The sequence below is a fragment of the Zingiber officinale genome, chromosome 5A (genome assembly GCF_018446385.1).
Source record: "Zingiber officinale cultivar Zhangliang chromosome 5A, Zo_v1.1, whole genome shotgun sequence".
In the NCBI taxonomy this organism is placed as follows: Eukaryota; Viridiplantae; Streptophyta; class Magnoliopsida; order Zingiberales; family Zingiberaceae; genus Zingiber; species Zingiber officinale.
Window position 1 is genome coordinate 90,699,541 of NC_055994.1, and position 12,251 is coordinate 90,711,791.

At 39.9% G+C, this 12,251-nt stretch overlaps 2 long non-coding RNA genes across 2 annotated transcripts; both read left to right on the forward strand.

Moving 5' to 3' along the window:
• Positions 1-608: 608 nt before the first annotated feature.
• Positions 609-1,807, forward strand: LOC121980954. Its single transcript, XR_006111684.1, has 3 exons — positions 609-1,171; positions 1,342-1,407; positions 1,744-1,807. It is a non-coding gene; the product is annotated as an uncharacterized LOC121980954 (long non-coding RNA).
• Positions 1,808-8,948: 7,141 nt separating this feature from the next.
• LOC121980955 lies at positions 8,949-10,713 on the forward strand. The gene is made up of 4 exons (XR_006111685.1): positions 8,949-9,143; positions 10,090-10,202; positions 10,299-10,326; positions 10,654-10,713. It is a non-coding gene; the product is annotated as an uncharacterized LOC121980955 (long non-coding RNA).
• The last annotated feature ends 1,538 nt before the right edge of the window (positions 10,714-12,251 follow it).

Here is a 12,251-nt window from a genome sequence, read left to right on the forward strand (position 1 = left end):
CTTGAAATTGTTTTCATTTATAAATAGAAAGAAAATACGTCAACAGATTCAAAATGGTACAAGAAAGAATAATTATTAATAACAATGATTTGAAATACAAGATTTAAAAAAATAAAAGTATTTTATAAATTTTAATTGGTTAAAATAATCACAGGCACAACTCCAAGATTTACTTGATATTTATCTCTTAGGAGACTAATCTAAAGTTCACTCTTAATGATCTCCCTCTACTTTACACTTTCTCCTCGAAAATCTTCTGGGGGCGGAAAAGCTTCTTACAAACTTGTTCTTATAAGAACACCACAATGCAATAACAATACAAGATATAAAAGTAAATACAAGAATGTAAACAACTTTATATGAATCTTTCTTTTGATCATTTGTAAAATACCGAAAAATAGGCGAATATTAATAAGGGAAATTGCTGGAATTTTTGGAAATTTTTCAGGAATTTTTCGGAACTCGTACGGACGAGTTAATTGGGATAAAAACGAGGCCCGGAAAAGCCTGTTTGGGTTACCTCGTTTTAGCGAGGAAATGTTTTGTTTTCTAATTTTTTTTTCTTTTCTATTTCTTTATCCTTATTTCTTTTATTCTTTTCGTTTTCCTTTCCTCGCAGAAAACCACCTCCCCCGCGCGCCCGACGCCCTCCTCCTTGTCCTAACCGCCGGCCGCGGCGGTTTCTCCTCCCTCCCTCGCGTATAAGCCTCGGCCATTACATCTTCTTCTTCCTTCCTGAGCGCGCACGCCCTTCTCTTCATCTTCTGCCTGACACCGTCTGTGCCCTAGCCAGCCCGACGCCACTGCCGGCACCGATTCCCCAGCGTCGGCCGCCGGCCCTCTGTGCCCTAGCATCTCCACCGACGCCGAGCAGTGCTGGCCTTCTCTCCTCTTCCTCCATCCCGAGTTTCCCCAGCCGATTCTTCTCGGACGTCCTCTGCCCTAGATTTGGGCCACAGCCACCGTCACTTTGCCCTAGCCGACGCCACTTCTACTCAGCCCTAGCGCCGGCGCATCACTGTTGGTGTTTGTTTCCGGCCAGGAGAAAGGTGTCAGTGGCCTAGTTTTGGTTTCACAACCGCTGTTGCATCCCTGGACAGTGCTGACGACTACTGGCTTTCCGATCCGAGGTGCCACCTCTACGTGAATTGGGCGTCATCCAGGAGTAAAGGTTTGTGCCCTAGTTTTTCTTCACTGTGGACCCATCTTTGTTATTGTCGTGCCCTAGGTTTTTCCCCCTTGCAGGTGAGTGAGGTGAGCAGCTTACCTTTGTTGTTTCTTTGTATTTGATCACTGGTTGGATGCGGAAACAACTCACGAATATGTTTGATTGATTTCTAGGTTTGGTATCAACGGGATTAAGCTGTTGTTGGAGCTGAGGAATCTGATCATTATTCATACACTTAGGTGAGCATGTTTAGTGACTTTTGTTGGGTTCCTATGGAGGATGTTCCATGCTGTACAAATTTTGTATAGGGTATTAGGTTAGATCTGGGTTGATCTAATTGGGAATCTTCATCGGAACTAGGATTTGAATTGGTTATTAGGATGATACATTGATGGAGGATCCTTAATTTTTATTTCGTATCCTGTTCTTGTAGGACTCGTGCAGAATGGGATTTAGTTATGTATAACATATGTAATGGATAAATTACATATGTGATGTAGGATAGTGATTGGGGGATTTGGTTTGGCTAATTAATTTATACGTGATTAGCTAAATCTGTATATCGTATATTACAGGACTGTGATTCGGGATGGGCATCTCGACATCAGATTGATTCGATTCGATTTATTGGAGGCGGGTACTTTTGACTTTACATCTTTGATATGTATAGTAGTGAATTTAACAAATAACAACAATTATGTTTTTTTAATTGTTTCGGTTAGTCCCTACCCGATACCTGCTACATGTTTGGTTGATTGCCTGTTTTGCATCTCATGTTATTACTTACCTAATTATACATGCTTAGGGGTAGTGATATAACTATGCTTCACCATGTTCAGGACCTAGGTGTGATACCTTATCTGATCTGTGTACCCTTGATATGATTTATTGACTATGGTGCACATCATATATGTATATAGATTGGTTCAATATATTACCATGCTTAGTGTCATGCACCATTCGCATAATTACATGTTGTGTGATAGATTGCTCCATTATTGTCGAGCACATCGTGTAACGACCCGCCTTCTACTGAGTAGGCTGTAAGGCCGATCGTTACGTAATGCTGTGCTAAATTACTATTGCGGAAATCTGGATTTATTAAAATTTTGCTAAACTATTATCTTTGAAATCTGATCTTAATATTCTAGGTGCACCTAGGAGTTGTACACATGCTAGGGGAGACAATTTATGCCTCTCGAATGTCCTGCTAGCTATAATCAGGCATTTCAATCGGTCCGTGGATCGATTGGGGCTGTCGGATCGATCCAGTGATCGATCCAACTTGATACTGGCACGGGGGAAACCCCTGGATCGGTCGGCTGACCGATCCATAAGCTATTGCCTCTGTACGCAGCTGGATCGGTCTAGCGACCGATCCAGGAGTGCATTAATCGGTCGGCAGACCAATCCAGTGGCTCACTGATCGGTCGGCTGACCGATCAGTGAGCGTCTGTGCTCTCTGTTCGCCTCTGGATCGGTCAGCGGACCGATCCAGTGCAGACGCGAACTCTCTGTTCGCATCTGGATCGGTCGGCTGACCGATCCAGCGGCACAACCCATACTCTGATCGGTCTGTAGACCGATCTGGGTTCTGATTTCGAATCAGAACCCTGATTTCAGCACTAGTTCGTGCCAAAATCTCATATAAGAGTTCTAAAATCAATGGAAATAAGTTCTAGCATCTATTAACTAGCATTCCAACATAATTACTAACAACTTAAACAAATCTTCCATGGTTTAAACATTCTAAGGTCTAAAAATGCATAAAAGTACTTGAGGAAAAGAAACTAAGTTCTTAATTTGCTAAACTCCCTAAGGATCTTCATTCCAGGTTCCTGCCACACACACCATCTTTGCATTGAACTCCAGCTTCCTCTGCTAGTCCATCTTCCCTTTACCTTTATCTGCAGTATAAGGGAAAATAGTATCTGTAAGCTTAAAGCTTAGTAAGAAACCAACTACCTCACAAAACATGCATACGATGCTAATGATGCTTTGAAAACATGCTATTTAAAACATATGCTGAACATATAAACATGGCATGGCATACAATCATCCAAACATGTATAACGAACTGAACATAGAGTTATCATGCATATTCACGGGGAAAAACTAAGCTGGAAACTGAAACTGAAACTAAGCTAAAACCGATCTTAAACAATAATCACTTAATTAGTTTATGAGTTTGAAAGCTATTATCATAATAAGTGAAAATACATAATCATGTTGTTTGGGCTCGGCAACTGTACGTGTTGTGCGCGATCCCTAACTAGACCCGGGTTTGCAAGTCCCGAGACTGTGGGAGTCCAACCCAATGGATATCTGATCCTGTACAGTGCCACTGAAAATAAAATACTGGTATAGCTGAATTTACTTATCTTGCTATCACTAGATTATCTAAACCTAGTGCTAGGTTGTCTGAACCTAGAGGCGACTGTGGGAGCCCACCCATTGGACCGTAGTCCCATGAAAGCTGTAGTAAGGCTAACTAAGCTATTTTAAATGCTTCTATTGCATTTACTGAGCTATTAAAAATGCCTAAGTTGCATTTTACTGAGCTAATCATTTAATCGAACATCTAGTGTGTTTAAACTCTCCTCTCTATTAGGGAGACTACCTTTAGGCACCCAACAGCATCTAAACCTCCAACTGAAGGGGGAAAGACGTGTCCGGCCCATCTAAAGGTACTCACTAAATCCCTAAATCTGCGAGGAGGGTTAAATACACCCTATATGTCGAAAAATCTGCATATAACTAAACCAATGCATAGAAAACCAAACGGAAGCTACTTATACTGTAGGTGAGGGGTTTCTTACCTCGTACGCTAATTTCCTTACAATTCTATTCGCTAGAATTCCGGTGGAGACGACTTCTCGACGATCTTCTCGCGTCTAAGCGTTCCCCTCGCGAAGGAGAGCGTCCTCGTGTCCGAGATGTCACCGGAAGGCACTCCTATGGCCCTAGGGATGAAACCCTAGGCTTGCTTGGGTGTTGGCACCGAGAGAAGGAAGGAGAAGAGGGGGGTTCGGCGTGTGGCTAGGGTGAGGAGAGAAAAGTTTTCTCGTTAAAGAAAAATAGCAATTTCTCTCTTAAATTTCTATTTATATTAAGTGGTAATTTCGGCCAACTTAAGTATAAATATTATTGGTCCCCATTCCTTTCAGCACGGCCCTGCTGGGTTCAACTGGTTACTAACATTATCCGTAAACTGTAGGTCTCGGGTTCAATTCCCGCTTAGGCCGTTTTTCGCTTATATTTATTTTTGCTATTTCCGCTACTCTAAAAATTCCGGAAAAATATCTAAAAATTCCAGAAAAATCATACTATATTTCTAAAATAGTTTTGAGAATTTTCGGGCGTTACATCAAGTCCCGAGTCATCACCGGTGAATAGCGGGGGACGGGCTGTACTGTAGCCTTCTTGAAGGGCACTTTAGATCAACTATATGAAACAGGTAAACGTCGAGAAAATATCAAGACTTGGTCCTGCATTAGTAGTGCGGTATGAAAAAAATAGATCACGAACTCGGGTGGTGTTGCACCAACCTCGAGCAGAAAACCGATTCGAGACACGGTCTCACCATCGTTTGTGAGATGGCTGACGGAACGTTGATAAGATTGGCATCATACGCATTGATGCATTTATTTCTTGTGATTGTGTTGGCTGCATTTATTTGCTGCATATTGGTTGGATGCCCATGCTTGACATGCATATAGGATTTCTATACCTCTCGGACTGTTTATCCTTGTACCAGGTCCTAGTTAGTACAGTATTCTCCTGGTTATTTCAGTTTGCATTTTACCTTCATTACGTCAGGAGACTGTACGCATGATTAGTGTTAGTTATTATTTCCTTACTATGTATATTAGTTGTACCTGCTGAGTGTTGGACTCACACCCTCCTCCATTGCTATTTCAGGTTGATGTTGTTAGGAGAGAGTTCCAGTTGCTGGTCCCCTGCAGCCCACGAGGCTGTTATTTGTCTTTTGGTTTTATGTACTAAACTATGTTTTGAACTTGTTATGTTTTGAATACTTTGGATCCTGAATGGATGGTACTTGTCGATGGATTTTTATTCGATATGTTTTACTATATACCTGCCTAGATGGCAGAAGAGGTAAGTGGATCTTATCGTCGGATTTGTGCTTTATGGGTGTAGTGGAGTAGGGTTGTTTTCGAGTCATCGTACTACTGTTCAGTTTGATTGCTTATTAAACTGCGTGGATGTCTATGTGTTGTGGTTTGTTTATTATTGTTATTTATTCCAGCCGCATGTGGCTGAGGTATATGGTGATGTAGTAAAGTTTTAGATTGTCCGTCGTACAGGGGAGATGCTGTCGAAATTTCTTCGGACAGGGACTCCTCTGGGGCGTGACATCGTTGATGATTGCTTGATAATGCCTTTTGTTGATCCAGACTCCGAGATTTACTTGATGTTTATCTCTTAGGAGACTAATCCAAGGTTCACTCCTAATGATCTTCCTCTACTTTGAACTTTCTCCTTCTTGAAAATCTTCTGAAGATGGAAAAGCTTCTTACAAGCTTATTCTTACAAGAACACCACAATGCAATAACAATACAAGATATAAAAGAAAATACAAGAATGTAAACAACTTTACATGAGTCTTTCTTTTGATCGTTGTTGATTGCTTGAGAATATCTTTTGTTGATTCGGACTCTGAGATTTGCTTGATATTTACCTCTTAGGAGACTAATCCAAGGTTTGCTCCTAATGATCTCCATTCACTATGAACTTTCACCTTCTCAAAAACCTTCTAGAGGTAGAAAAGCTTCTTATAAGTTTGTTCTTACAAGAACGTCACAATGCAATAAGAATTCAAGATATATAAGTAAATATAAGAATGTAAATAACTTTACATAAATCTTTCTTTTGATCATTGTTGATTGCTTGAAAATACCTCTTGTTGATCCAGAAATGCACCAACACTTTATCTCAGAATCTCTAAGAATCGACCCCTTCAAATCTTTACAAAACCCTCTTTTATAGGGTTGCATTCGCATTGATTTTCACCTACTAATCGATTGTTAGACTTTATCAATCGATTGTCATCACTACAAGAAAAACCCTCATAGATATCGGTGGAACAACAATAATTTTAAGCAAAAACCGATGTCTTTGAATATTTTACACCGATTTTTCCAAAAACCGGTGTCTATGAGCGCAAATTTTCGCTCATAGACATCGGTTTTTTAGCTGATGTCTATGAGCGCCTTTTTTTTGTTAATAGACACCGGTTTTAACAGCTGTTTTTAAAACCCGGTGTTAATGAACCAAAAAAAATAATTTAATTTTTCCACCAGCCAAAAGTTACAACACTTCACAAAGTTCCCTCCAAACGTAAACTAATATCGCGCCGCTTCTCTCAGTCTAAACCTAAACCTAAACCTCCTGACCATCTCTCTCAGCCTCATATCCCTCTTCCCCTTACTGGATCTCTTCCCCTTCTTGGATCTTGGATCGATGAGGAAGATCAAAACCACTTGCTTCTTCTCCACGCTCGCCGGCACGATCTGGCAGGGCCAGTCCGGCGGCTCCGGCCTCACCGGCACCCACGGGGGCTCCGTTGAAGGCTCTTGCTTGCTCAACGACGGTGGCGAGCTCGTGTTGAGGCAAAAGGAAGCAGAGAACAGGGATGCGTCTCCTCCATTTCCTTGTTGCTGCTGAAGCTCGAGAATCGATTCCTCCAACCTCTGAGCAAACTCCTCCACATTATCCTCTTCTGCCCGACCATCATCGACGCCGCCAGAAGGGAAGCACTCGGTCCTGGCGCCGAAGGCGCGACGGCATAAAAAGCCATGTCCAAGCGGTTGCCTTCCTCCGCCTCCCCCAACCTCCATGGACCGAGTCCGCAGTAGCCTGGCCGATTCGCCAGCCCTAAGGAACGTGCAACCCACGATGCCCTTCCGCTTGTCGGACCCAATGGTGGAGACAACGGCAGCGAAGACGGTGGCCTGCGACGGCGTCGTGGAGGCGGACCACGTCCCAGCGACCTGAACACCCATCTCCTCTCGACGTCTCCTCCGCCTTTGTGCTTTCAATGAAGTCAAACCTTACCTTTTCGTGACTGAAAACGTAGGCCTCCTCTCACCCTACCCGCCCATGGAAAGTGTTCATCAAGAACAATACTAAAACTGGACACTATCGCACAATCTAGCACCAAGGAGATCTGGTGAACAATTTGGGCACTATCGCACGGTCTGGCACCAAGGAAAAATCTGTAGCGAGGCAAGAGCAGCAGCCCCGTGTGCTTCCTTCACCGAAAGGAGCGAGCTTTGGTCGTGGATGCCTTCCTATCTCTATCCTCAACCCTACTTGTGAAAAAGATCATCTTTGGCTGATCTCGCGCCTGGTGAGTTGTATTGGTAGTTCCTGGATAATTAATGGGTAACTGCTGGGTCAGAGGGAAGACATCCGTCTACGGAGTGTCATTCAGTTCGAAGTCAGGTGGGTCTCCTCTTTTTTAACTCCAGTGATTTGGTTGTCTCTGAGAGTTGATTTTTTGTTTCTTATACTTATTTTTTAGTAGCTAAAGCTGTGATATTTTGCTAAAGAGCAAAGTAGATACGTGCTAAGTTTGATAAAGAAACTTCCTATTTGTTCTCTGGGGTTTTGCAAGTAAGGAATAGACACATGGTTTTCCTTGTATTCTTTAAAGTTGCTTGTGAATTTTTGACCTGAAACCATTATAGACTTTGTATCTTTTGGGGGAAACAGATTTAACAATGTTTTCTTTTGATAATCGTGTTTATGCCTTAGTACATATAGTCAGGTTTTAGCTTGTGCTGTACTGATGCATGTTAGATACACCAAAGGAAGCATGGGTTGTAAAAGCTTGTTTTGTCCATCAACAGAATGCCCAAGACTCCAGACACATGTTGTGAGACAAGAGGAGAGGAGAAGGAAGGTAGAAAACTGCCTTCAAACCCTGTGGAAGTTGAGGATTTGCGATGGGATACAGCAGTAAATCCCCTCATAGCCTTCACTTTCAGTGAGCTGAAGCTAATCACAGGGAATTTTAGGCAGGATCATGTTTTGGGTGTTGGAGGATTTGGTAGAGTTTACAAAGGTTTGATCAACGAAGATCTCAGGGATGGGCTGCAACCCCTTCAAGTAGCAGTGAAAGTCCATGATGGTGATAACAGTCATCAAGGTCATAGGGAATGGCTGGTATCCATCTCCAATAACTCAATTGTTGGTTCTGTCTCACTACTGTATTTTTGCTATAACAATATGGTGTTTACAGGCTGATGTTATATTCCTCGGGCAAATTTTCTAGCTAGGTTTTTTTTTCCTTATGTGGACTTTCTGCATGTGGCCTTTTTTTTCCCTTCTATTTTAGATGATGAGTTTTAGAATGATAAATTCATCTAGAAATGGGACATGCTTCAAGCATAATTAATCTATTCTAGGAAACACTGCCGAATTAGTCAATACCATGCCACATTTGTGTACATGATCATATGGTCGTGTTTGCAAAATTTGTCCAGATTGTCAGGTTCAATCGGTAAAAATTGAAACCCAAAGCCATACTGGTCCAAAGATTATTGATTAAATTACATTATTGATAAAATTATTGATTAAACTGGGTAAGAGAATTACATTATTGATTAAATTTGAAATATCTTTTATGGTTACTTCTCGCCAAATATCTTTTATAGTATAGCCTTGGGAGTGTTTGGCGAGCTAACTTACAGTCACTGCATGAAGGAGTGTTGCAACGATGAGAGATGATGATCCAAAGAAAAGCAAGATTTTTTTTTGCAAGATGAAAAAGTAATATTTTTCTCTTCTTTAGTTCTGTTTTCTTCATCTCTAAGATGGTTGATTTGGGCATGCTTTGTTCCCTCAGTTTCTTGGGAGCAGCTGTCTTGGTCCAAGGCCTTTGTTAAAAAATGGTTCAACATCAAGAGCAAAGGTCAGGATAACCATGTCGATGAGATTGCTAGAAAAGGTGTGCCTGATCTCTTCTTCTTATTCAATTCCAGTTTATTTTAATTTTAATACAGTTAGAATATTTTTTCTAGATTGATTATTTTTGTTGGTCGTCGTATTCTATTGTTGTTATGTGTTTGGTGCTTTATGATTTGTTTGTTTATGACTGTGAACTTGTTTTAATTGATTAAGGGTACAATTGTTATATATACGTATTGAGAAAATTAGATATTCATTAAACTATTCCATCCTATAAATACTCCCTCGGAGCCTCGTCCTCTACTGCATCCGTGTCTGAAGATCGCGACGATCTCTCTCTTTCCGATCCCGATCACTACGCCCTCATTGCTTCCGATTCCTTCGTCAAGGTAAAAGCATCGCACTCTCGGTTCCGGTTCCTGCTTTAATCTCTTTTAGTCTTGATTTTGATCATTTACTTGCATTGAAATCATTAAACTATTCGTTAATTATCGATCTGATGTAGTAATGCTGGTGAACTTGATGAAGGACTTGTTTTTCTGAGGTCTTGTTAAGTGATGAAACCTTCTACATTGCTTTAAATGCAAGCAGTTGGTTGATTATCCAATTAGTGCCCTATAATTTGTATACGGTTCATTAGTACCACAATGATTATGCGAGCATAAAAATGAAACAATAACATATTTTCCAACTTGTCCAGTAATTTTTCATTCTTTAATTTGTTGGATACAAGTTCAATTGTTAATTAACTTCTATAATAGGGGAACAAATGGCCATCTTTTGGATTTGCAACTCTGTTTGACATCAGCTATCATATTACTAAACTTTCATTCTGATAATGCCAAGGCGCAAAACTTCCAGATTGCTAGTTTTTTGTTTTCTCTCTATATATTTTTTTCATGGATCATGAGTTACCTTGGACTTTTGTTATCAATAAACTCTTGCAATCTCCTCAAATACTCCTTATTATGTTGTTATGTATGTAGAAATATGAGCGGACAATAGGAGAACGTTGCAGCTCCAAAGTTGAATGAAAGGATATTGTCGTCATTGTCCAAGAGATCAGTGGCTGCCCATCCTTGGCATGATCATGAAACAGGTAACCGAAAATGAAAGAAACAGTTCCACTAATATTTACACATCTATTAATTTGATTTGTCTCAGTATCTGTTTCTGAACATGAATTTGTCTCCAGGTAAAGAGGCCCCTTTGTGTTCAATGTGGTAAGTGTACTTTTTTCCTTTTAACTGATAAAATGTACAAAATAAAGTATCAGAAGTGATATTGTTTTTTACAAATGCAAACTAATTTTGAGTAAATCATCTTTTTGCTCGTTTATCAAATTAGATTGCCTCCCAAAAGGATGCAAGGGTTAGATTTGAACCTGTTATTCATAGATCTATCACTATATGATGTGGTTGAGATAATTGATGAATGTTTATCTTTTTAAGCATTCCAATTAGTCATCTTGTTACCTGGTGCTCTTATTGCATTTTCAACTATGATCTTTGGTCTTGGTTTACTAATATATTATTTATGTGTTTTTACAGTTTACAAATCTCAAGTACTCCAGAGTTGAAATTGATGAAGTGCGGTTCGAGTGGGCTGAATGCATGCTAGATTACATTTGAAGTGTGGTTCTACCTTGATGTGTTAAAAGAATGTTCTACCTTGATTTTGATATCTATTAGCTAGCTTTTGATGTAAAAAGAATGTTTGGGTATTTTATGGATACTGTTGTAAGAAGATTATTTATATAATTTGTGAATATTTGTGTATTTTATGGATATTGTTGAATGAAGAATATTTGTATAATTTGTGAATATTTGTGTAATTTTTTTTATTATTGTCGGTTTTTCATTGTTTCGGAAATCAAATTTGTGCTGTTAAAAAATATACATATTACATCGGTTTTCCACCGCTGCAAAACCGGTGTTATTAACTAATATTATATCGGTCATTTACTACTGCCAAAACTAGTGTTATTAACATACAATATTACATCGGTTTTACATCGTTGATGAAACGGTGTCGTTAAGTGATACTACACCGGTTAATAATCGATTCGAAAACCGGTGTCGTTAAGTGATACTACACCGATTTTAACCCGATGTCTAAAATGGCAGACTTTTAACATCGGCTTCATAGACATCGGTCAAAAATGAAATAGGCACCGGTGGAAAACCGATGTCTTTGAGGATTTTTGTTGTAGTGCATCGAATCCAATCATTTAAACATGCAGAACAACTATTTTTAACTAGTCAATCTATTGCACCAATCGATTGATAGCCTCCAATTGATTAGACTAATCTATTTAGGAGAGTTTTGTACGCTCGAAATAGACTACCTTCAATCGATTGGTTATGTATCAATCGATCGTATCAATCTATTTTGTCAAGCAGTAAACATACAGATTTCTGAACGAGCTCTGTTTCACATCAAAGATCATCTCGTTCTAATATCTGAGTAAAAAATTATAACTTTCAGAAGTTTGCTCTATCAGGATTTCCTCGTTGCCTAACATCCTATCAACTTTGACCTGTCGAGACTTCACGCCTTATGCCAACTCCCTGTTAGACTTCCTACTGACAAGTGTCAGGTCAACTGCAACCCACTTAAACCTTTCTCTTGCTAACTACCTGTAAGATTTCTGATCATCAAGTGTCCGGTCAACCTTGATTCACTTAAACTTTTCTCTTGTCAACTTTCCGTCGAACTTTTGATCACCAAGTGTCTAGTCAACCTTGACTTATTTGGACTCTTCTCTTGCTAACTTTGTATTGGACTTCTGATCACCAAGTGTTCGGTCAACCTTGACTCACTTGGAGTTTTCACTTGTTGTTAAGTATCTGGCCAACCTTAACCTACTTGACTTCTTGTGCCAACTCCCTATTAGACTTCTAACATCTTCAATTATCTAGTCAACCTAGATCTACTTCTTCTCATGTCAACTCCCTATTGAACTTCTGACATCGTTAAATTTTTTATTACATTGATCTACTTAACTTCCTTACCATCAAGTAATTGGTTAACCTTGACCTACTCGACTCTTCTTCTCACCGTCAAGTATTTGATAAAGCTTGACCTACTTAAAATCTTACTAACATATTGATCAAACATCAAAACTAAAACTTGAGTCAACCCGAGC